Genomic DNA, 25,472 nt, shown 5'->3' with positions numbered 1-25,472 from the left:
TTCCAATTTTCCTACTTTGCCAGGTAGTTTAATCCGCGTTCTCATCTTTATCCGGCCGGGGACTCAACGAGTCCTAAATGGAAATTTTAAAACCAAAAACACAAAAATATACAGGGTGATAAAAATTAAAAAAAAAATTCATAAAAATTTAATTTTTCCCTAAAAAAAATTAAGTACAACCCTGTAAATTTTACTTTGCGTAGCTTAACTTATCCTTTATCAGTATACAAAATTTCACTACTCTATCTTAATTACTTTTCGAGTAATTAATTATTTTCTAACCAAAACCAACTATTCCGTCACATCCAATAGAAAAAAAATCAATTAATTATTTGTTTTGTAAACAAAAACACAACATTATCCTGTTAACCACTACAATTTAACATACGTGTGGAATTTTCCACTTGTACGTATTTCCACATGGGTTTTTCCGTGTCGCCGGAACGATAATTTATCGCTGCGCTGTTTTTTACGCCTTGTCCCCCATCTTGCTGCTCGACTGGTCTCGCTGGCGGTGCGCAAGTGCGATGTTGTTCCTGGGGAGTGTTCATCCCTCGGGAGAGCGAGTTGCTGCATCGCCTCGCCGCATCCGCGCGTCGCACGACGATAAACAACACAATTATTCGCGTGCAAGTGGTGCGCCGATTAAAACGCTTTCCGCGCGCGCATATTTTCCGGAGGACAATTATCCAGGTTTTCCGCTTTTCCGGACTAGTGCAGGTTGATCCTAACAATTTCACCACTATTTGCTTCTATTTGTTAAGCGCACGGTTTTTGTTGCTGGTAATTCCGGGATATTACAAGGTTTTTCCGGGTTTTTCAATGTTTTCCGGTTGTGTACTTGTTGGCGGATAATTGCCATTGGAAAACAGAATTTTTGTCATGAATAGAACAAGATTATTGCTTGTTTTTATTCAATAAACCAGTTTTTCATTTAAAAATTATTTTTGCTTTTAAAACACCCTGTATATTAAAAAATTGCAAATTTTATAACTTATTTATATAAACTATAATTCACTTTATATGATTACAAATTTTCATTAAATTATCTCTGTTAGTTTATGAGATATTTACTTTCAAAGTTTTTTTTTCCAAACCCACCCCTAAATTTTGTCATATCGACCACAAGATTGAATCATATTCCCTATTATCGAAATATTACGCCGAGCGCATCACGTTTCAAGGTAGAACCAATGTGAAAATGACCGGAAAACCGTCTTAAACCAAGCTTAAAAATTCGCCAAGTTTTCCACTCCAACAAAACCCCTTTTCACAATTTCCCCGAGCCGGTTTTCCCGCTCGCGCCTGCTTAACTTCGATTTAGGGGTAGTTTCGTCATGCCGTACGAATTCTCGTCGCGTGTGTCCCGAAACGACGCACGCATTTTTGCACTCATGAGGACGCATTATAACCGGTGCTTTTTCATCCCCTACGAAAAAAAAACCACCACACCTCACAGTGCATTGAAAGAATAATCTCCTGATGCGACAAAAACGAGAAAAATACCAGTCGAAAGAGTAGCAGAAACGTGGAAGAAATGAAAAAGTACATTTTCCTACATGCTGAAAAGTATTATGTGGAGGCGCCGGGCACACAGTGACATTATACCAACGTACACTTGCTTTAGAGTGAGCGTATTGTGTGGAGGCGCCGGGCGCGCATTGAAAGCATTCCGTCAGGAGTGAAAAAATGATGCCGCGCTGCGTTCGTGACTCGTTTGCACAAAATCCTCTCGTCTCTAGCCGGCATGCATAGATAAATTATTTCTACATTATTTGATTTAATTCGTTGCGAAAATTTTTATTGAGTTAGAATTTTGCGCGCGCTTAAAGTTTTAATTCGTTTTCAAGTTCATGAGCGTTCATGAAGTTGCCGCTGGCCGTAATAATTCAAGTTGAGCGAAAAAATGTCGATTTAATTAAATCCCCGTCGGTGGCGGGCGGAATCTGGAAGTTTGGTCGATTAAAATCAAAGTCGAAGCTTTAAGCTCGGGCGGCGTCATCTGGTCCGGTTGAGGAAAGCTCAAAAATTTAAATTCCACGCGCGCCTAGCTTGTTATTCGTGCGGGGCGCGCAAGGATTCGAAGGACTAATCAATCGTGTTTGTTGTTACTCCTACCATCCCTTAATATAACGCTCCGAGGGGGGGTTGTTCTCACCCCTAATTTTCTAATTTTCTTTCGTTCTGTGTTTTTTCGTTCTTTCTTCGACCTTGTCGCCGACAAACAAATTAGTAGTCATTTGTTGTGTTCCGTGGAAATCTTTTTTCAGGGGTTGTTTTTCGTTCTGCCTAATGCGTTCAGCGCGCCGGCTTAAAAAGCCACATTTCCTATTCAAACGAGCGCGGACGTTTCGAACGATACAGACCGCAAGGGTGCTGAATGTGTACCTTGCAACCCCCTGCAAAGGGGACGAATGCAAAGTGTATGCAAAACGAGTGGAAATTCTAATAAAGTGTAACAAGACTGCGCGCGCGCAGAAAACGGGTGGTTCCGGGGGTGCAAAGACGAAAAACAGAAATGTAAAGCTCGCAATAGCCAAGAAGTTGAGCTTTTACGCTTACATACGTTACATTCAAATGCAAATTTTCGATTCTTAGCTTGAAATTGTTTGCGGTAACAATTTGGATTTTTCACCACAACAAATTTCCCGGTGGAAAATTAAAAACTTGATTCTTTTTGTTTTTAAATGTTTATTTTTCATTTTTGTGTGGATTGAATTTACTTAGTGAAATAATAATAAAGTGAAATGCAAATCTCCGATTGGTTTTCTTGATCTCGCGCTGACGTCCGCGTTTTCTTGCGCTTTCCACATTTTTAACCAACATTCCCGAAAGCTCGATCAGTCGATCCGCAGTAAGCGATAGCAACGCGAAACGACGTGGAATCAACATTCAAAGCTTAATCGATTCCAAAGATTAGAATTTCCGATTTCTGATTTTCCGGCACAACCTTTTCTAAGCGTTTTTGCGAAGCAATTTTCCTCGCATAAGCACGAACGCCAGCCAGACGAAAATCACAACCGACGTAAAAGACATGACGGATGAGAGTAAAGCCCGAAAACCGGAATAAAAATCTAGGTTAGAAAAAAAAAAGATTTTCTAAAAATGTATATGTAAAGTATTATGTGGAGGCGCCGGGTTTTGCAAGTTAAAGAAAGCGTTTTTGTGAGTTTGTGGTTTTCTTTAAATTAAAACGCAATTAAACGATGAAACACGAATAAATCTTGATGTCAGCACTTGTCGCGGCGGTAAATCCCGCCCGCGAAATGTCCTTTTTTTATGGCGGGCGTTTTTTGCGCGTTTGGGGTTTGTTCTTCGAGGCGTATTTTTACTGCTAAATTATTGGCGCGCCTTTCGCAAGGAGCAAAAACTGCTGCGGCTTTATTAGAAATTAATTTCGTAGGCGGCGGCGGCGCGCGAGAAAGCACCGAATGAACCTGAAAATGTTTGCCCGCGGATGTTGCCGCAATGAAAAGGAATAAAAGTTTAATGACTTTCGGAAATAAGCACGCCGCAGGCCGACCGCCGGGAAATTTCAAGAAGGAAGTCGAAACACATTGCACTCAAAATTAAGGACGAATTTTATTTCACGCGCGCGCGCGGAAAAAAGTTATACTTTGAGTAAATACTTTTTGGGCACCTTCTGGACGCGGCAACAGGACGAAATAGAAAAAGGATAAAATCGAGTTTTTACGATTGCCGAACAAAAGCACCCTCCGAATTGATATGAAATGGATACCGAAGCTACAATAGACCAGTTTTATACGCATCTAGCGCGCAAGGACGAAAAAGGACCAAGTTTCGGCCGGGTCGTAACTACAACTGCGCTGCTCTAATGAAAATTGAACCGGTCAACAGCTATTGCAAACATCCAGCTCACTACCACCCATGCAGGATAATGCATGGACAGGACGAAAGTTTATTACTTTTATTTACAATTTTATTGTTTTCTTTTACTGCCCAAGAACTTCATTTCGGATTATTTTTTTATTCCTGTTTGTTTTCGCCCTGGCGTTGATAATGAAGACGGCATGACTGCGCAAGGATTTTTTATAGCCGTTTGGACACAAAGGATTGTCCTGTGAAATGTGAAAAACCTGCACATAGGAATTTTCACTTTTCCGGGCTGTAAAATTCACAGGTGCAAATTTTACGATTTTTATTCGAAAGAATTTTCATTTTTAAACAATTTTATCACTATAAATATTAAAAATTTATATAAACTAAAAATACAGGATATAAAGGATAATAACCGCGCACATAGAGATTATGCTTGCATGTAAATAATTTCTCGACGCTTCAAAATGAAAATGGCGTTGCTGACCGTTCGTTGAATGACCTACATCGAGTTTTTCCGACTTTTCCGGCCACATATACACACAAATACGTGACGCACGAATAAAATTTCATGAAACAAAAAAGTGTGCGAATGTGTTCGGCGCAAACTTTTCGCATGGTGAATGGAAAATTGAATGTAAATGAAAATGTGCGCGGTCCGGAAAAAGTGAAGCATGAATGCCAGGACGGGATATGAATATCATCATTGTCTCATTAGATTTATGTTTTTAATTAATTAAAAGCGCTTTATGCCCAGTTTCAGCATTCACTTGATTCATTTTATGTTTTTCATCGTTAAAAATTAATCGATCAAAATTAAAAAAAAAAGTGGAGGCGCCGGGCATTTCTATCAATACCCTATGTAAATATATTCATATTTACTAAAAAATTGTTTTCTTTGAATGAGATACACTCCTATAAATCATTTTTTTGCGTTGTTGTTTTGAGGACGCGACGAGAAAAGTTAAACAATGAATGTGTAATATTATTGTGATAAACAATGTAGAAACGCATTGAATCAACAGCGTTGGAATAACGTAATAGAGTGTATGTGTGTGTGGATTGTCTAGAGGTGAAAAGGTGTGCATTACACGTGCGTAATTGTTTGTCCAAGCGTTTTGTGTTCGCCGCGGCAAACGCAAACAATAAACAATGAGCCTCCGGTGGCGGAGGCGCCGGGCAACGCACTGCGCACCGCAGCCGTGCGGTTGATTTTCTCCTCTTGGGGAAAACAAACAATTCAAGTACTAGTCGGTACGCGGAGTGAAATCTAACAATATCACCATTGAAATATAAACATCGCAATTTATTGAATTTAAAAAATTGAATTTTTTATTTTTTAAATTTTACTTTGTTCTTTTGATAAATTTTCTACAAAATTGTGATGTAATATTGTTGGCATGCATGCAATACATCCTAGGATCATTTTTCTGCTGGGTAATTTAAATAGTTTTTATCCTTTTTGGAGCAACTTTAACGACGACGTCTAAGGACGAGTTGGTATGTGGTGTTGTGTGCGGAATGAAGAAAAACGATGCGGTATATCACGTAAAACGTAAATATATAGCGGGGAAATTTAGAAAATTACGTTTGTCCCGAACGCCGGGAATCCTTTTATGCGCTCGTCCTTTACATTGCCCGACTTGCATTTTCTTTATTTCAGCCGCGCAGAATGCAAAGGCGAGCCCAAAGAGGCGCCGATAAGATAAGAACTCACAGGCTACCGACTCCAGCGAGCCAACTCTCCTTTAGTCCTTATATCCTTAGAATAAAAGAGGTTTATATCACTATGTAGTTGTAGTAGTTTGGTCCTTGGTCTTTTATTCTTTAAAATTTCTTATCAGCATTATTTTGCATCTTTTTATTTTTGACATCCTTGAAGTAGATTTTAATAGAATTAATTTGTAGGGTTGTACCACAGAATTAGTCTTTAGTCCTTGGGATGGAACATGGTCCTCTAAACAGGACGAAAACTGTTTAGTGCGAGAAAGGGTGTGGTTGATTTAACAAGCATTAACCGCGGCCGGACAGTGCTTGCAGGACTTGCTCGGAACTCACTAGGACATCCAGGACAACCGGAACAAGGAACAAGGAAGGTCCTGTTCTATCAAGAACAAAACGAGGAGACTTGAACAATACAAGGACTGAGTAAGAAAACCGCTGACATTAGCATTGCGCTTGTACCTGCAGTCTAAAAAAAAATTACATCCGGTTTTCCGGTTCCGGAAGTAACTTTTTTTTTCTTGTATATGTACCAAAAAATATTATTTTGATATTTTTATAATAAAAAAATATATTTTTATTATGTTATGTCATAATATTTATTTGTTTACAAGGATAATAAAAAAAAGTTCAATTGTTTATATTTTTTATTAATTTTTTTATAAAATGAAAGAAATTTACTAAAAAATTGGATTTTTATTGGCAATCTTTGATTATCAATAACTTATTAACCAATATAGATAGAAATGTCAAATTTTAAGCATTTGATAGATAATTTAATCGTCTTTCAAAAAATATATAATTTATAACAATAATTTGTAGATTTACATCAAGTATTTTAAGTTTTCAAAAAAATGCACTTTTTTCCTCTTTTTGATATTTTATCCTTTGAAAAACTATTAAAATGTCCATGAAAAGCATTTATAATTATAAAATATTTATACTCTTTGTCCTTTTTAAATAATTCATATGTGTGAGATGTAAAATTGAGGCAGCTTAAAAAAAATATATTTCCGGTTTTCCGGTTTACTTCCGGAAGTTTCAAATTTTCGTGATATTTTTACTATAAAATATTATTTTATTATTTTTATAATAAAAAATATATTTTTATTATGTTACGTCATAATATTTATATGTTTACAAGGATAATAAAAGAAAAGTTGCAGGATATTTGTCTCCAAAGGACGAAAAACTAATATTATCAACAAAAACATCGCTAGACTTGAAGGTACCAATGGAATTAAGTTTTTTTCCGCATTCTAGTTTTCTCATTTTTTTGTCCTTCGTCCTTGTCTTGAAACACATTAAGTGCACAAAAGAACAGCAAACGTCTCGAGTCGTCGCTTCGACAATGAAGAAGTAAATATAACGCTCGGAAATAAACTTTAGCAGTGAAGACGATGCTAAACAAGGATAACCATTGCACAAACCGGAAGTAAGATAGTGATGACGACCACATACGGACAAATTACCGGAAAGCACTTAGACTAGTTGAATAATAAACGTTTTTATGTCATTATCCTTTTTATTTTCCAAAAAAATCAAAAATGGCGCCTGGAAAACAAAAAAACAAAAAAATTATTTTGTTAATAAATGTTTATAAATTTATTTGATGTTGTTATGTTGTGAGTTTGTTAATTTAGTTTTCGTTTAATTGAGTTTGTATCCTGTCAAGGATCAATATCCTTGTGTATTGTTTGTGATAGTTTTGAAAGCTCACAATTAAACTTTCGATTGTGACATCGCGCAGCGCACAATCGAAAAACGGCACCAAAATAACAAACGACTGTCGTTATCCATTAATCACGCGCGCGCCCAATTTTCGTCCTCGTTCTGCGTGTGTTCATTGGACATTCCGCTCAAAAAAATCCACGTACGTGTCTATCCATCAATCGCGAGTATAAATCACTATACAATGGCAACATTCGAAACAAAACAAAATTATAACACGACAAAAAGCAATTTTCAAAAAAAACGATTAAACAGGGCATTTTGTGTTAAGGAAATTATGAATTTTGTGCGATGTCGACGAATTTTCCATTAACTCGTGTTTTCCACCCGTTATCCTTATTTCTGTGACGCAGAGAGAATTTAATAGAAAATTATCCTGAAGCGTTGGAATATCCGCTTAATCAAATTAAAACTTAAGCCACCTCTTAGGGATATAAATTATTTTTGTGCTTGTGGTTGTGGTTGATAAAATGTAATAAATAATATTTTCGACAAGTGTCCTTATGTCGGTTAAGGTCCTTAAGGATATGATGCGTGGTAAATGCGCTGAGCAAACATATGTGTGCGCAATCAAGGATTTTAAGGACATAAGCACATCTCTATAAAACCTATTATGATCTACTTGATATACAGGGTGTTTTAAAATTTCGTTTTTCCTTTTTTTTATATTTTACTGAAATAAGTTGTGTGAATTATTTTAACATCCGTTATATAATGCCCGGTCAGATTTCACGAGTTTCTGGAGAGACTTACAAGGGTCATAAGCACCAGAAGCACACCACAAGGACGAAAAAAATAAATTCAACCAAAAAAACGTCTAAATCAAACTCTGAGCTTGTTGCAGTGATTCTGTTCTTTCGTGGATGTCCTGTAAAACTTATGAAAGAGTCCTGAAAATAAAAAAGAATGGAATATGGCAACGACAAGCAATTATCTGCCGATATAACAAGAGTTGTGAAGTGGAATGAGCAAAAATCGACGGTTTATGACATTCCAGCAACTATTAGCTGTGCGGAAAAGGACGAAGAGGAGAACGCCGCATGAACTTCGGTCAATCATAACCCAACGGCAAATAACAACGAAAGAAATGCCAACTCTTGAAGGTGGGCGCAGTCGAGCGTAAACGCGCATGAAAAAGGACGAGGGACGATAAAACAGGACGAAATGATGGACGCGCTGAGCCGGAATGAGGAATGGAGAGAAATTACACGAAAATGATGAAATACGCTCGGTAATAAACGATGGTTAGAGTTTTGGGACAATGGAATATGTCAAAACAGGACGAAATCAAAATCAGGATGCAGGATTCAGGATATATAAACGTTTTTCAAATTGCAATCATGAATTCAATTCTTTTTGCATTTTGTGAAATAGAATGTCAACTTTGAAACGGAATAACTTTTAAACTATAAAGGATAATTAATTTTTGTTTGAACCGTCTGAAGGATAATTTAATTGTTTATTATAAATACTTTGATTTGTTTTAATATTTTAATTGTTTATATATTTTACTAAATTTTTTATAAAGTGAAACTAATTTATTAAAAAGTTGGATTTTTGTTAGCAATTTTTGATTATCAATAACTTGTTAACAAATACTGATACAAATATCAAATTTTAAGCGTTTGATAGATAATTTAATGGGCTTTCGGAAAATATATAATTTATAACATTATTTAATTGATTTACATCAAATATTTGAAGTTTTCAAAGAAATCAACTTTTTTAGTATGTTTGATATTATATCCAATGAAAAACTATTAAAAAATCCTTGAAAATCATTTATAATTATAAAATATTTATATCCTGCGCCCTTTTTAAATATTTTACTTGTCATAGATGTGAAATTGAGGCAACTTTACCCAAAAAAACAAAAAAATGTAAAAGAAAGCAAAATAGCTCGTATTCTGAAACAAACAAGTTGGAAACATGTCCTTCGGGGACAGTTTACCGCCGACGTTAGTTGTGCACGACATAAGATGCTACATTTTTAAATAATTACAACTTTTATCTGTCCCAAGACGTGGAAAACATTTGTTTCTGTGGGTTTTTCATTTGCTCTTTTCCTAAAGTTGAAATTATTTACAAATTCTACTTCAAACTTAAATTATTCAGAAACTAATAGGGATAAAAGCTTTTTCTTTTGAATTATTTATAAACAATTTATTTGTTTATAAAACACTTTTAAAAAAATTAAATTTTGTTGACTAGTTTATTAATTATTGCTGTTTTTGCAAAAAATGTAAAATTTTCAGAAAACAACTTTTTTAAATATAATATGTTACCTAGAGCTTTAAAGCTCTGTTAATGATGTTAATTAACAAAATGTACGTCATAAGCAGCTTGAAATGAAGCTTAAAACTCGTTTTATTCAAGGATCATAAACTGCAAAAAAATCTTCTAATAAGAAGCTTTATTAGGCTCTGTTTTCGTAGTCTATTATCCTTCGTCCTTCTTCATTTTTTAACGCTCAGACATTTTTCGCCGCTCAGTGCTTTATGACTCCAATTATCTCATTCCAGAGACAAATTCTCGTGAGTCTCACGCACTTTTACAACATGTACACATTTCGCCGAAATACTCTCCGAAAGCTCTCAAACGCCGCCGTAAAGTTAAAGGCCCCCAGCTCGTAAAATAAAACTCGTCCTGGTCACTCACCGTTCTGTGTCGTGTCGCTAATTGAAGTCCTCGTCCTGCTCGTCCTGCGTTTCGTTCACTGCTCACTGTTCAGTTCTAATTAATTTCCTTTTTCGCCCCTATCTTTCTGTCTCACCCCCTTCTTTGACGTTTTTTGACTTTTGTACAGAATAAAAGATTTTTTGTTTCGGGTGCCGCTGACGTTTCGCACTTTTCACCACCGAGTCAAAGTTGGGGGTTGTAAGTTGGGGTAAGACGCGCGGACAAGCGGAAAATTCGTCGGTTGGTTGGTTTTGTTTAAGCGCGACGGTAGGAAGATGTCATCTTCATCTGCTGCGTGGCGGAGTAATCGTATTTAATGAGAAACGTCTGAAACAAGCAAAAAGAGAAAAAATTGCCGGAATTAGTTTCAAAGTTTTGCGTTTTTTTTTGCGAATTTATTTCCCAGTTGTAGTTTTAATGAGTTTCGTCAACTTTAAAGAGCCGTAACTATTTTTTGAAGTGACATAGCGGCATGCAGTTTTCATCATTTAATAGGTAATTTATTTTTCTACATATATATTCAAAAATAATAACAGAATATTAAAAATTTAAAGTTTTATTTGCAAAAAACTAAAAATTTTCAAAAAAAGTTTATTTTTGTGTTCAAATTGCAATAATTCTATAACCAATAACAAATATTGTTATTAACTTGGTATAATATGAATAAAATTAACTATTTACCACTATCAGATAAAATTTGTTAAAAATTTATTATTTGTTATTAACTTAATTAACGTTTTTAGATCAAAAAACCATTGATTTTTGTTATTTTTTTGTTTCTCAACTTTGAACAACAATAACTTTTAAAATATTATAAACAATTAAATTATTCTTTCACAGAATAAAAGAAAATTTAATCCCCTTTCCAAAAATATATAACTTCATCCCCCTGCTCCTTTAAACCACCCCTAAAACTCCAATTTTATCAAAAATTCAATTTTTTTCTAAAACATTTACTGTAACATATCAAAATCATTTAAATCTATTAAAACACCCTTAAATCGATTATCCTCTGTTATTTTTCACCTATTGTATCCCGATTCTAAATCAGCCGGTTGAACTCACACCCCCTTAATCATTTCGTCGCGTTTCTGGCGCCCCCGCAGGATAGCGAGTCCTTTTCGTCCTTTTGCGCGGCCGTCCATTAGCGACGGATCCCAGGCCGAGCGAGACGAATGTGCTTAATCAGGGGTGGCAAACGACGCACTCCGCGTGCCTGTCTCGATCTTTTCAACCCTCTGGCACGCCGCTAGGCTCGCAAACGAAAACACTTCGGTTTGTTCAACACAGGAATTCACACCTTACCTTTGCAATGCGATACGTACACACTATATTATATTAAGGGGTAGTTTATGATTACAAACCATTAAGGGATGTAATTTTAGATTTTAGAAAATTAAGGGTTGAAAATAATTTTTTTAAATTTTTTAAATTTTTAAATTTTTTAAATGATTTTTATGATTTTATTAAGGATTTTATGTGTTGATATTTTCCCATTTTCACATACGCACCCTCTTGTGGTTTTCCCCCATTTCCCTCAATTGAATGTAATGCTAGTTGGAAATTAGCACTGTTTATGCCCTGCTTTCGCCCTGAATAACACTACCAAAGGAAAACACGCGCGGTGTTCGCGCATACGTTAATTGTGCACAATTAGGGGATGATATTAAGGGATGAAATAACACGATTACCAGTTGCTATCTGCACATTCGCGCACTCGCCGGCTGCACTCACTCTCAGGACGGCCGCCGCGGACTACATCGGATCGTGCGGTAATGAAAGGAAAACATTTTATATCCTTGTTCGTGCATACCTTAAGGGTGAAGCATGCCCGACGCTAAAACGGGCAAACAATGGACGATGCGCACACAATGGCCGATAATCATGCCAAAATATGGGGATTATTTCGACCGGAATTGCGAGATGAGAGATTTTCATTGTTTGAGAGAGTTTTGCTTTTCTCGAGTTTATGTTCGCGTCATTTCTTATTTTATTAAGGTGGAATTATGTTTTTACGGCGGTTTTATAGGGAATTTAATATTTTATAAAAGTATGTTAAATGGGTAATCGTTATCATTTTAAAACTTTGATTAAAATGAGAAAAAGTGAAAGATTTCGTAGTTTTACTGTTAAAAATTTACTGAAATTTTTGGGAAAATTCTGAATATTTCTTGAAACACTTAGTATAATTTGATAATTATTCACACATACAATAACAATGAACTGATGCATATTCTGTATAAGTATAGAGTATGTATTGTTAATATTTCAACCTCTAATTAATGCTTTTCATAAATTAAATATAATCAAAGTTTGTAAACAATTTTTGTCTACAGCAATAAACAAAATAAGTGGGTTTCGACGTAGGCAGATATATAATTTAATTCCAAATAAAATGATGTTTAACATGTGTACATTATTTTATAACAATTATAAAATAATAACAAAAAACCAAACAATTTCATAATTTTCACATTTTAAACTTTTTGCTACTTTTAATAAAACTATAAATAATTCCTGAATCACCCAGTATACAAACACCATAATTAGTAATAACATTCACAAATACCTAATAAACGACCCCTATAAATTTCAAATTTCTCCAATAATTCCTTCATCTCCAAATCTATCAATTTCCACACGAAAACACAAAATCTCTACTCTAAATCTAAAACTTTCAATCTGAAAACCTGAATCCTTGAAATCATCAGTTATTTATTCAAATATCAAAGGACCTATTCGAAAAAGCAGCAAAATCCACATGGTTAATATTTGCGGAACGCTTTTGATGCCCGCTGCGTCGCTAATGTTTGCCAACGTTCGCTAATGTTTGCTAATGTTTGCTCAAACCTTCCAGGACACTTTGCTGCTAATAAACATCTACACACACACACACACAGAGATACTCACAGGATATGAATATATACATTATCCTTATTTCAGGACTCACGAGGAGCGTCAGGTGGAAAGTGATGAGTGAAGCGAATGGAGAACAGAAGAGCAGAAATGACGAAGAAAGATTAAGAGTAAATATAGGCGATAGGATCAAGGATAATAGAAAAATGATAAAATTAAAAAAAAAAAGCAAAACCGGAAAACCGGAAAACCGAAAAAAATATAAAATTGAAACTGGAAAAATAGATAAAATTTAGATAAAATTTAAAATTTTATAATTGTATGTCCAATTTTCAATTTAATACTTCCGGTTTTCCGGTTTACATTGGCTATGGGATCAAAGATATCAGAAAAAGGATAAATTTTAAAATAATAATAATTTTAAAAAAGCGGAAAACCGGAAAACCGGAAATATAAAATTAAAAATTAGAAAATAGATCAAACCAAAATAAAATTTAAAAATTCAATCAATTGTATGTTCAATTTTCAATTTATTACTTCCGGCTTCCGGTTTTCCGGTTTTCCGGTTTTTACTGCTTTATCCCTAAAAGCTCTAAAATTCCTATTTTTACATAATGTACCGCTTGAAAATTATTTCCTTAGCATACCACTGGTCTTGCATTCCTAACTAACTCCAGCCAGACTCATCCCCCGCCCCCAGCAATACATTATCCTGTTTTCCTCGCCGGTTTTGCGGTATCCTTGCGCAAAAAGTACGCTAAACGTTAAACTTTGCGCGCAGCACGACCGCAGGATGCCCCCTAGGATGCACCCCCCACCCGCCTGCCACCTCACTTTTCTTTAGGGGGTGGTTTTGCGGGGGTGTGCTAAGGAAGTGCTCGCGGTGCACGCGCGACGTCTTATTAGTCTCGCTGTCGCCGTGACAACTCGTTCGCTCATCTCCGCCAGGACGTAAATCGTCGCCGCTCCTGCGACAGGATTACCGGAAGCACACCCTTTGCCGAGGCACGTCGCCGCAAGTTGTCTTCGTTCAAAAGGGCGCTAGTTATTTGTATCTTTTATATTGCGCTGCGGGATGAATGGTGCTAAATTGCAACATTTTTGACGTGACGTAGGAAAATGGACGGTTTGCAGGGGTTGCATGTTTTTTTCATGGGGAGGATAATTGAATATTTAAGGGAGAATTAATTTTTAATATGAATTTTTGTTTAAATTTACATTAAATAAATTTTTTTTGATTTTTTTGCTGTAAATCAAAGTAAAATAATGAAAATTCTGGGTTTTTGTTTATAAAATTGTTAATAACTTTTAAAGTAATAAAGATTTTTGCTTCAATTTTTGGGCAATTATGACTATTAATAAACTAAATCTAATTTTAAAAACTAGAATAGAATTCCTTTATTACTTTTTGAGTTATGGACGTTAATGTATCTTAAAATTCGAAAAAAACAAAAAATACCGCATTTTTCAACAGAAAATTGTTAATAACTCTCTCAAAAATTAATGAATTCACGTGAAATTGCACCAAACGTTTTTTCTGCCTCATAAATACTGGTGCACCAAATATTGTTATTGTGCTATTATTATTTCACTAATTATTCTGCTTTAAAGTTGTAAAAATTGACAAAAAACACAATTTTGCGCCAAAATGTGAATTATTTTTGCTCATAACTTTTAAAATAATAAACGAATTAATGTGAAATTTTGCACAATTATTTATTCCATTTGCACAAATTAACACTGCTAATTTTATCATAATACAATTATTATTAACAACGTAATTTATAATTTTATACAAAAATTTTCCGTTTTTTGCATTTTACACTTTATTAACTGAACGTAAATTGCCCCAAAGTTAAAACACAATATAAAACATGCGGGTGAAAAACTAGGACGACATTTCCCGCGATATTTCCTTCATTTTTCGACGGTGCAGGGCAAAAATTGTCAGCGTCGGATTGTCGAAGCGCCAAAACGTCGAAACGTCTCCCCAACCCGGCGCTGCGATAGGAAAATTTCCTATTTCCAGCGACGTGCGGTTTCGCACGCTGCGGGAAATTCTCGTTGAGGGATTGAGCGTAAGTGAAGAACGTTCGTCGCCGCGTCGCGCGCACATCGAGTGTATGAATATTTATTGGCTTTTGTGTCTGTCGCTCAGCTCTCTATATATTATTGAGCTTTATCCACTTTAAAACGTCGATACGTCGCGCCCGCATAACTCTTTCACCCCCCACACGCACAAAACCACACCCTACCTGTATTAACACACCTGAAACCACCAAAAAATAAAAAATAAAAAAATTTATCTCATAAATAATTAAATACTGATTATCTTATGATGCAGTCGTCCCGAAGGGAGGATAACGCGTTGGATCATTTGAGGGGTTGATCATGACGAGTCCTGTGGGACCAGCTTGAGACACCCCAATACCCGGAGGCCCGATGGAAGATGAAGCGCTGTTCGGATCATATAATGAGACAACATCTCGGTCGATTTCGTCCTTCAACCCCCGGACGCCACCACCCATCTCTCATCTCCTAGATAAAGACATATCTTTGTTGCCGCCTCCAGGCGATAGTGCCTTACTGTTTCATTTCGATTTCGATTTGATCCTTCCTCAAGGCTACAAAGTTCTCGTCTGACAACTGGAACACTAACCTTGTTAGCGCACCCTCAATAATAAATAAAGTTTTCGTAATTGATACGGAGATATAGATAGAGGCGGATTACTTGCTACAGAATACTATTAATAAGCGACTAATCCTACAAGACAACCAGAACCACATTTAAATGTATTAAATTTGGTTATAATATTTTTCAACCCCAATTTCACCCCTTTAAAGCCTTTTTCTTGCCATAAAAAGTAGCCTATGTTATTCAGCCATATTTAGTCTACCCCCACCACAAAATTTATTAAAATTCATTGAGCCGTTTCGGCGTGAAACGGGAACAAACACAAAAAAACACAAAAAATACCAATTTTCTTCATAATTTCACTATTTAAACATATTATAACTAAATTTTTTTCAAATTTTAAAACATAAGTAATAGTAATATTACATAATTTATTATTTAAACATAATTTAAAATTAAGGGTGGCTTTATGGGTGGGTTTTAAGCATGGCTTTTGAATAAATAAATGTGTACTCGGTGCTCGTATGACGCTTGAATAATAAATTCTCCGTTCACAGTCGGCAGTTCGAACAACTGCGCGTGGTGCGTTCGAGGGGGTGGTTACCCCAAATTAGAACGGCGCAAGGGTTTCGTCAAAGCGTTCGCCGGCTCTCGCTTGATTTATGCGCATCTCGCGAGATTTTATCGCTCGTGAAATGTTAATTAATGTCGCGCGCGGAGCAACGCCGCGCCTTCCACCCTTAACTAAGGGCTGAAATTTAGCCTCGATTCCAGGAACTACTAAGTCAAGTCATTGAACAGTCCTTAAACTCTAAGCTAAACTTAAGCCGCTGTTTGAAATGTGGTTTTTAAGGGCTGAAAATTGGATTTAGGGAAAAATTGAAATTGGAAATTGAAAAAAACAACGAATTTTTGGATATAAAATTGTTAATAACTTTTAAACTAATAAATATTTTGGTTTCAAATTTTGCTCCATGATTACTTTAAGCCTTTTACACATAATTTTAAAAACAACAATAAAATATTTATTTAACTTTTTGAGTTATTGACGTTAAATGGTCAAAAAATTGAGCAAAAACTTAAATTACGACGTTTTTTGAATAGGAAATTGTTAATAACTCTTTTGTTTATTAAAATATTTTCCCGAAATTTAACACACAAGCTTATGTGTCATATATTAATCAATGTGCAAAATTACAACATTGTGCTGTTGTTATTTCATAAATTATTCCGCTTTGAAGTTGAAACATTTGATCAAAAACACAATTTTGACCATAATTTACAAATTAAAAATCATGGCCTAAAATTATTAAGCAACTATTACGTCAAATCATCAACCAATCCATAAACTCTCATCCAAAATTTAACCACATGTTGAAATGTGGTTTTAAGGGTTGAAAATTGGATTTCATGAAATTTTCGAAATCAGAAATTCTAATAACGTCGAATATTGCCATCTTGAACGTCAATCGCACGCACCGAATTCGGTTATTGTTTTTTGCTACCCCTACTCGTGGCTCCTCCCGGATTGGTTCGGGAATGTGCTGGAAATGACGTTGGTGGCAGCGCGCAAGCACAACCCACGCTTTAACGTCGCGCGTTTGAAATTCGCTTATAGATGACGCGGAAAATGTGTCGGCGACACGTGGAGGTGAATCCGATGACAAGTCGCCCCAAAGACGTTTCATCCCCCTTTCGCTACAAAACCACCACCACCCATGGCTCAGCAGTCGAAAACGCCACCAGCTTGCGCGCACAAACATTAAAAATACAAAGTGTTTACAAAATAAATTAAACATTAATATTAAAGTAATAAAAAAAACTACCCCTAAACATTTTTATGCCTGATAATAATGTTTTGTGTGATTTTTATTTTTGATGTTTTATGTAGTTTAGTAAATCATCCCTTGTTCGAGCGCAGGTCTGAGGTTAGCAAACAGGAAGGGTGAATAATGTCGTTTTCGACGCACGCACGCGGGCATTAATGTAAAGTGCGCCATAACGGAAAATTAGTCTCGGGCACTTCACATGTCGACGCCACCCCCGCGTCACCGCCGCCGCCGCGCCACTTGGACGAAAACAAATTTTCCGCACATATTTCCCAGCGCACACATAACATTTTCATATTTTATCCGACCTCGGCTCACCTACACGCCGCTGCCGCCCCCCGACCACCGCCTGCTGCCGCTCACAACCCAACTCACAGCGGCGGTGGCGGCGGCAAACGGCGCCGAAAGCACAGACATCAACTTGAACAACAGATTAATGTAATAAATACGCATTTTTAGGAGCCACCCCTCAACCGCCCCACGTGCGCCAGACGCGATCGACAGGTTTAATCCTCGTGGAAGAGGATTTTCAGTGTGTGTAATTAATTCATTGTAATATATCACCAGGGATGATATTTCTTGAGTTATTAATGTTTTTGTTTACTTTGTAATAATTTGGGTTATTTAAGGGTAGTTTTTTTGTAGGGAGGAAAATTTGGTACATTTGCATTGAAATTGAGCGTGAAATTAAAAGCGTAGAGCGTGATTTGCCCAAACCGGAAAACCGGAAGTAAAGGTGAAAACCTGAGGGCAAGTGAGTGTAATGCTAAACTAATTAGCAGCCAGACTCAGACTCAACCAGGGTTAATCATTCCCCGAGTACAAAGCCTTTTTGCCCCATTGCATTTGTAATGCATATCATAAAACTACCCTTAATATAATATAATAATAATAAATTTCAAAACATAAACTAGATTTTGGTAAGCTTATGTTAAGCACTTCCGGTTTTCCGGTTTTTAAAATTTTTACATTTCTTTACGTTTCAGATGATTTGTGAAACTTTTCCGGTTTTCCTGTATTGGACCGCCCCTGTCCACCGGCGGTAAAGTTGAGCTTTCTCAGTTGCGAGACAATGGCTGAAGCGTTTATCGGTGTGCATTCGAGTGTGGCCGGGCGGCGCAAAGCAATTCGCTCTTGCGTGTAAGCAGCGCGCATCGTGCTCGTTCGGTCGGGCTTTGTAATTAGCGAAACGTTAATTACTTCCGGTTCTCTCTTTGTGCGCCCGCGCGACTTGCGCGACCGCCAAAGACGGGAACTGTTGCGCCGTCAACGTCGACGTCGACGCTAACAAAGGGAATGCGGTGGCGAGGTGCAAGAAACTAGCGCAATGAGAGTCATGCGCGCAAGATGAGCAATTTGTGCTGCAATTTGTACTGGTATGTAATTTCTACGTCTCAATTAGTGATAATTGTTTGATGGAAATATGAATGAAATCATATGTATATTATTAGAGAAAATTTAATTTTTGTTTTTTTGTGCGTTTTTGTTGATAACTCAAAAAGTATTGGTGATAATATAATGAAACAAAAACTAAATTAAAGCTAAATAAATTCTACATCAATTAGAAGTGTCCAGATGTTTTTGTTAATGATAATGATAGAGTTACAGGGTGTTAAAGTTGATAAAACCTTTTACCAGTTTTGTTTCCTGTTTTAAGCCGGATATCAAGCGTGATAACGAAGTTTGGTAAGTGTGAGTAGTATCCAAAACTTTCGGAATCTAAAGTTGGCTATATTTGCAAAATGTGTAGTTTGATATGACAATTCGAATCCGTTTTGCCCGGCGCCTCCACCCGCTAATTGAAGAACGTGGCGCGCCTATACCCCTGCCCGAGATGGGAGCTTTTGATGGATGATTAAATGAATTATGAGTTGGCTGCGACGCGAGCCGGCTAATTGCTAATTGCTTCCAGTTTGCACCGAGCGCTTACTAATGCCGCGGCGCCTCCACCATGCGCACTTGTCGGCGACGCGCGATGCCGCGAAATTTGTAATTTCTATTAGCGCATAATTGGCGAATTATTTGTTAATGACACGTTTCGTTTCTATTCAACAAAATTTTGTATTTTTAAATATTTTTGATTTATTTATTCTGTAAAGCAAGAGCATTTACATTTTATTACGTGTAACTATTGCAGAATGGTGAAGGCGCCTGGATCAGCTTCAAATACCGGAATGTCAACTCGCTTTTCCACTCCTCTCCGCAAATGTAAAAGCTCAAGCTTGGAGTTTGGAATGTTCAATGCGCTACGTTTGAGAATGTGCGCGAATTCGTAAGCGTTGAACGCTTCAAACCAAAATGTTCTTCCGCTGTACGCCTACGAACTGACAGCGATGAGAGTTGATTAGTTTTCAACAGTTTCGCGCACTTTAATTAACGCATTAATTAATATTAATGCCACTAGCAAGTATTTATTTCCTACTTACAAATATTTACTTATTTTTACTTCAATTCCTCAAAAAAAACATAAAAATATTATTAACATAGGGAACATTATGTGGAGGCGCCGGGATTTCCTGCATATACAACCCAAAAGTGTATGAAAAATATGACAGAAAGTACTTGCCACTAAATAATTGTCACTTTAGAGCTCACTTTCGAAAAAGGACGATTCCCTTGGCCTCAGGAAGGCAATAACTACTAAGATGTCACAGTGTCACAAAATAAGAAACCACGTGCACAACGTGCGCGTAACTCCACGACGCCTTGTGGGAAATGTAATATTTCCGGCGTTTGGGGATGCGGCAACCACCTACAAACCTTAATATTACACACACAAGCGTTCATGGACTTATTTCGGTCGGATTCGTCGGTGGAAAATTCTCCGATTCCAATTTCAATTCACATTTACATCCCCTATCCACACACACACACATACATAGATGAAAATATAGTGGAGGGATCCTTGACGACACGTTTGCTCTTGCGGTCATACACTTCTTCCAATTCTTGTCGTGCGGGCTGCAATTGTGTGACTCTGACGCCTTCGAATTGGCTTTACTCGGCGCTAACGCGTGTGCAGAGGCGGAGGGTGTGCGCAGTGAGGGTGAGTTTCCGCGCGCGTCGCCATTGTGGTCGACGGTCGTGCGGTCTGGCATCAGGGGAGCACCACCAGCCTCGACGCAATCCACAAATATCAAATTTAGCGCAGTTTATGCGGCGACAATATTGCAATCTTTCTCGCCATCTTTTACCATCACAAGGAAATCATAACCTCAGAATCAATTTCGAAAGAATTTATTATGATTTAATATAATTTCCGGTTTCAAATTTCCGGTTTTCCGGTTTTTAATTTTATTTCAGATCTATGTGTTTCAGAAGATTTGTTAAACTTTTCCGGTTTTCCGGTTTTATTTTTTCTTGTGATACATTTAATTTTAAAGCTTTGCAAGCTCTAAATAAAGTATTTTTGGAGCTTTCATCAAACGAAGAACGACAAGGTGCTAAAATTTAAATGTCTTCTCCTTCAGAATCATCCCTTATCTATCTTTTTCGCATCTCGCGCCGTCCTCGAGCTTAAAAGCATTTTGTAGCTTTTTGCAGTGCGCGGCTTCCTCGCACCTAGCGTGTTTTAAAATCCTCTTCTTTGAAAATGCTATTAGAATCCTTGCGCAAGTGTTGAGGGTCTCGCAGGATAAAGCCACTACCACCGGGGCAGGAGCCGGGCGTTAATGTAATGTACACGCAATGAGAGCAAGGCGAGCGGGGTGCGCATCCATCATCTGGCTTAATTAAAACACCAAAATGCGAGGACTAACCCAGGACGAACATCGTACATGAAATTTTAGGTTGGTGCTCAGGGAGAGGGAAAGTGTTGCGACGCTGAGATAGCAATATGAGGTAATAGTTGACGAAAGGGTTGATGAGATAAAACATTTTCGTCCTGAGCTTTCATTAAAATCTGCAAAAATAAATTTTGTGACAACAAAAAATCTGTTGGATATTTTGTTGGAGGTAGTTTGTTTGCTCTGTGTTCTGATGAGTTTTTCATGACCGGGGGTGGTAGGACGACGCGAGTCTAGCTAGCATTTCATTCATAAATTATTGTTAATTAGACGTCGACGAACGTTTTAATTATGTCGACGTAATAATCTCGTCTAGTCAGCGCATGCAATAATAAAACAGTTATTTTCCTTATGAACAAGATATATTAAAACAAAAGACAACTATTTAATTAAGGAAAATGGAAATAATTAATACTTCAGCGTGTATCCCGGCGCATCCACATAATATTCCTAATGTAATATTTTGTAATCTTAAGTTTCACATTTTGCTTTGTTATTTTATTAATTACAAGAAAACGGTATGAGATAATCTAGAAATTCAAACGATATTTGATAGAGGACTTAATATATAACATTTATTGTAATTATCAGTATCATTTCGCTTTTAGTGTTAAAGTTATCACGGTTTTAATAAAAATATGCAAAAAACGCAAATAAAAATGATTTTGTTAATATTTTTGCGTATAACTAAATAAATAATTAAACAAATTGCATGAAAATTGCACTAAACATAATTATTGAACTATGTTATAAACTGCACTTTAAATTATTAAGATATCACGAGTAGTTCTTAAGTTATTTAACATTTTATAAAGTATAAGTTTCTAAAAACTTTTCCAATCACTTAAATAAACTTCTCTACTTAAACTCAATTTATAGTGGTATTTATCCAGAAATTAATTAATAATTTATCATGAATATTATGTCAATAAACTTAAAAATTAAACTGCAGCAGTTCTATTTGCTGATATCAGTCCTGAGCTTTTTGACGCAATGAAATAATGTTAAATAAACAGCAAATTATTTGAAATTACCAAGAGTTATGGAATTAATGATTAACAGCGCCTGACTTTGAAGAAAGTTAAACTTTGAGCTGTATATGAAAGCTCAGTTAAGCAAGGACAAACTTGAAAATACCATATTTAATATGAACAAAATTTTAATTCACATTTACATAATTTTATCAAAAAAAATTATAAAAATTTTTATGTTTTCTTTTACTATTTTCCATTTTACATAAAAATTACAATAAATAAATAAAATTTTGTTAATGTCACGTAATTAACAATAAATTCCCTATAACCCGACATAATTTTTGTTATTTTCTCATTTAAATCATGGGAGTTATCCCACTAGCAAAATAAACTTTTGTTCTTTGATGGCTTAATTATTGCCCTTATCCGGAAATGGTTAAAATAAGGTTAAATTTGCAATATCGTATTTTATGGCGTGCGGACGCTCGATACCAGCGTCCTTAGAATCCTTATTATCCACGGCGCTCCCCGGGGCACTTCCCAGCCCACCCCTTTGTCCGCATCCCGGGCATTTGCGTTTTCTGTAGCGGCGTTCTGCTTCGCATGCATTTTGTATGATTTACCGGCTAGTCGATGACCTTATATTGCGTGACATCGTCCTTTGAGTTCATCCACAAGCAACCACCTAACCTACCCTCGGCGCTAAACCCGATCGTACATTACACCCTCCGTTTTCATTGACTTCCGACATTTGAACTCTTTCATTGATTATTTAGTATCAGAATCAAATAACAATAATAATATGATTAAAAATTTAACCTTTTCCGGTTTTCCGGTTTCAATTTCCGGTTTTCAAATTTTTAGTTATTTAAACGTTTCAAGGAATTTAAAGAACATTTCCGGTTTTCCGGTTTGTAATTTTTTATGTACATTTAATTTTAAGGCTTTACAAAGGATTGTTTCTTCAAAAAAATTAAAATAATATTGACTCAACTTGTTGGTTTTGCGTGTTGGAATATTAAGTGAGGTTGAGAATGTCCTGGTGATTGGGGTTGTAATGATCCTTTTAATTCCAACCTAAAAATCCTTTTCCAAATGGTTTAAAAGGGTTGTTATGATATTAATTGATGCCATTTGCATTTTAATACATTTTTTATGCAGTCACAAAGAAAACCGAGAGTTTCCTCGATTTTAAAAACCAAAAATACAAGAAATATTACCACTGTCTTTGTATAATCTTTTAAAATAATTGAATTATACATTAAAATTCCGCTTCTTTTGTAATAATTTATTTAAAAGATTCCTGCAGGATGATTGCTACTTGCATGCTGATGTGCCTGGCTACTTGCTACTTAGCAGGACGACTTTTTAACGAGGTTAATAAGAACGAAGTAATCTAATCTTCCAATTTTCAGCGAGGTCCTTTCTCACAGTGCTACATAATTTTTTTCTGCTGAGCTTTTTCTTTACAAGTCCTTTTTACTTTCCATTTCCTTTTTGCGTTTTTTATGTTTTTGTATAATATGCAGCGTAGGGAATATTTAGAAAAAATGGACTATGAAATGTTATAAATGTGTACCGTGCTTTTGATTTGATTTAATTAAAATTTTGAATTTTTGACGAAAAAAATAATTTTTAGAATTTTGCTTGTAACTTTTTTGAAAATTAATATTTTTTAATTATTTTTTTAGGATTTTATAGCCGATTAATGTATCTTTATATTTTGTTAAGATTACATATGTAATCCTTTTATATCCTCCATTATCCTTGATTTTGGCATTAAAAATAACATTAAATTGAAACATTTTGTTTTTCCGGATATTTTTAGTCATAACACTCGAACGACTAATGATAATAACAAAATTGAAAAACTTTTTTCAAGCGAGTGAAATTGTTCATTATACAGTGAAAAGAATTAGTAAATACCTCAAAAATTTATTGAGTAATTAAAGATTAAAATTTGGTAAAAAAATTTAAATTTTCTTCCAAAACATAAATTATTTTATTATTATAAAACATAATAAAGTATTATTAACTTATTTGTTTATGAATCAAATTGAAATAAATTAAACGTGAAGACAAAGGATTAAATTATCCTTTAATTTCTGCTTTTGCAATTAAAATTTAGGCAAGAATGACATGAATAATTTATGTTTTAATGAGATTTACCTTCAATTGACGCCCAATGAGCAATCAATATCAGAATTATGTTCTTACATTTTTGTTATTAACATCGGTAATTATTGTTGAAATTTTATCATTCTTTCATAAACAGAAAGCCAATTAAATTGTCATTCTGCTTCGTGAAGAATGGTGTTAGTAATTTATTGCATTTATTAAATAAATTTAATTGAATCCAGATACTAATTAAAATTTTTAAAAATTGCTTTTGTTCAGTTATTTGATAATAACTTTTAAACAAATTAAGCTAACAACACTATCTAAATTTGGGTTTATAAACAATTAAATTGTGTTTTGTGATATTATTGAATTATTTAAATATCTTAATTAGTGCAAAAGTTATAGCTAATTTTCTAAACAAATAAATATTACCCTCATAACTTTTGCATCTTAAAAACATTCCTTCACAAAATTATTATTAACTTTTCTTATTTATTCCAAAAATTAACTCTATTCATGTCCATTTATAAACAATTAAATTCTCTTCCATTAAGTTTTTTCAAACTTCAAATATCTTTCCCACAACATGAATAAACGATATGTTAATCACAATTACCTTTAATCGATGTTCACTGAGCAATCATCAAGACCGTCGGAAGCTCGGACGGGCGTGAATTATCCGAAAGCACTAACAACACACATTATACACTCCTGCCAGGATGCACAAGGACGAAGCATTCCAAAAACATTCAAGCTCAGCGCAGCGTTCAAAACAAGTTAATTAATCAGTTTCAGCGGCTCACAATAAGTCACTCACGATGCACAACGATGCACACTATACATCACCAGAATAACGCCAAGGATTCATAACTAAAACTGATCGCAATATTAAACATTACCAATACTAAAATTGTTTTTCTTATTTTTAAAATTTTTCAATTTTTGCTTTTTCAACCGGCGAATGTTTTAGTCCTGCGAGGACGTAGTGTAAAAAGGGGGTGGCGAAAGGAGGCCGAAAAGCGATCGCGACGCCGCCGACGTCCGGATGCGACTACACACGCCCGTCCACTGGCGCGGGCGTCGCGACGCTTCGCCCCACATCGGCACGACTCGTTTACGTCCGTCAGTTTTGCACGCCCCTCGAAAGCTTTCACATTCACATCTAATGCATCAGACTGCAATGCAACCAGTCCACAACAAAGACATCCTACGAATGAGAGAATGAAAGAATGAAAAAAGGACAAAGATGAAAATATAAAAGCTCTACACATTAAACAAGGATAATGTAGAGGGGAAAAAGATA

The 25,472-nt window shown here is 35.7% G+C and overlaps 1 protein-coding gene across 1 annotated transcript in view; it reads right to left on the bottom strand.

Annotated features, from left to right (window-relative positions):
* LOC135803359 (potassium channel subfamily K member 18) overlaps positions 1-25,200 on the bottom strand; it is an 84,075-nt gene extending 58,875 nt beyond the window's left edge. Inside the window, 2 exon segments of the mRNA XM_065316952.1 lie at positions 9,949-10,296; positions 24,786-25,200. The gene's annotated coding sequence lies outside the window, so the exon portion shown is untranslated.
* Between the last annotated feature and the right edge of the window lie 272 nt (positions 25,201-25,472).

This window comes from Atheta coriaria, unplaced genomic scaffold (assembly GCF_025399875.1).
Source record: "Atheta coriaria isolate IRGN ID8LTWV9N9 unplaced genomic scaffold, Caltech_Dcor_3.1 hic_scaffold_2_pilon, whole genome shotgun sequence".
NCBI lineage: Eukaryota > Metazoa > Arthropoda > Insecta > Coleoptera > Staphylinidae > Dalotia > Dalotia coriaria.
The sequence above is the reverse complement of the archived record's forward strand: the minus strand, read 5'-3'. Positions and strand labels throughout refer to the sequence as shown.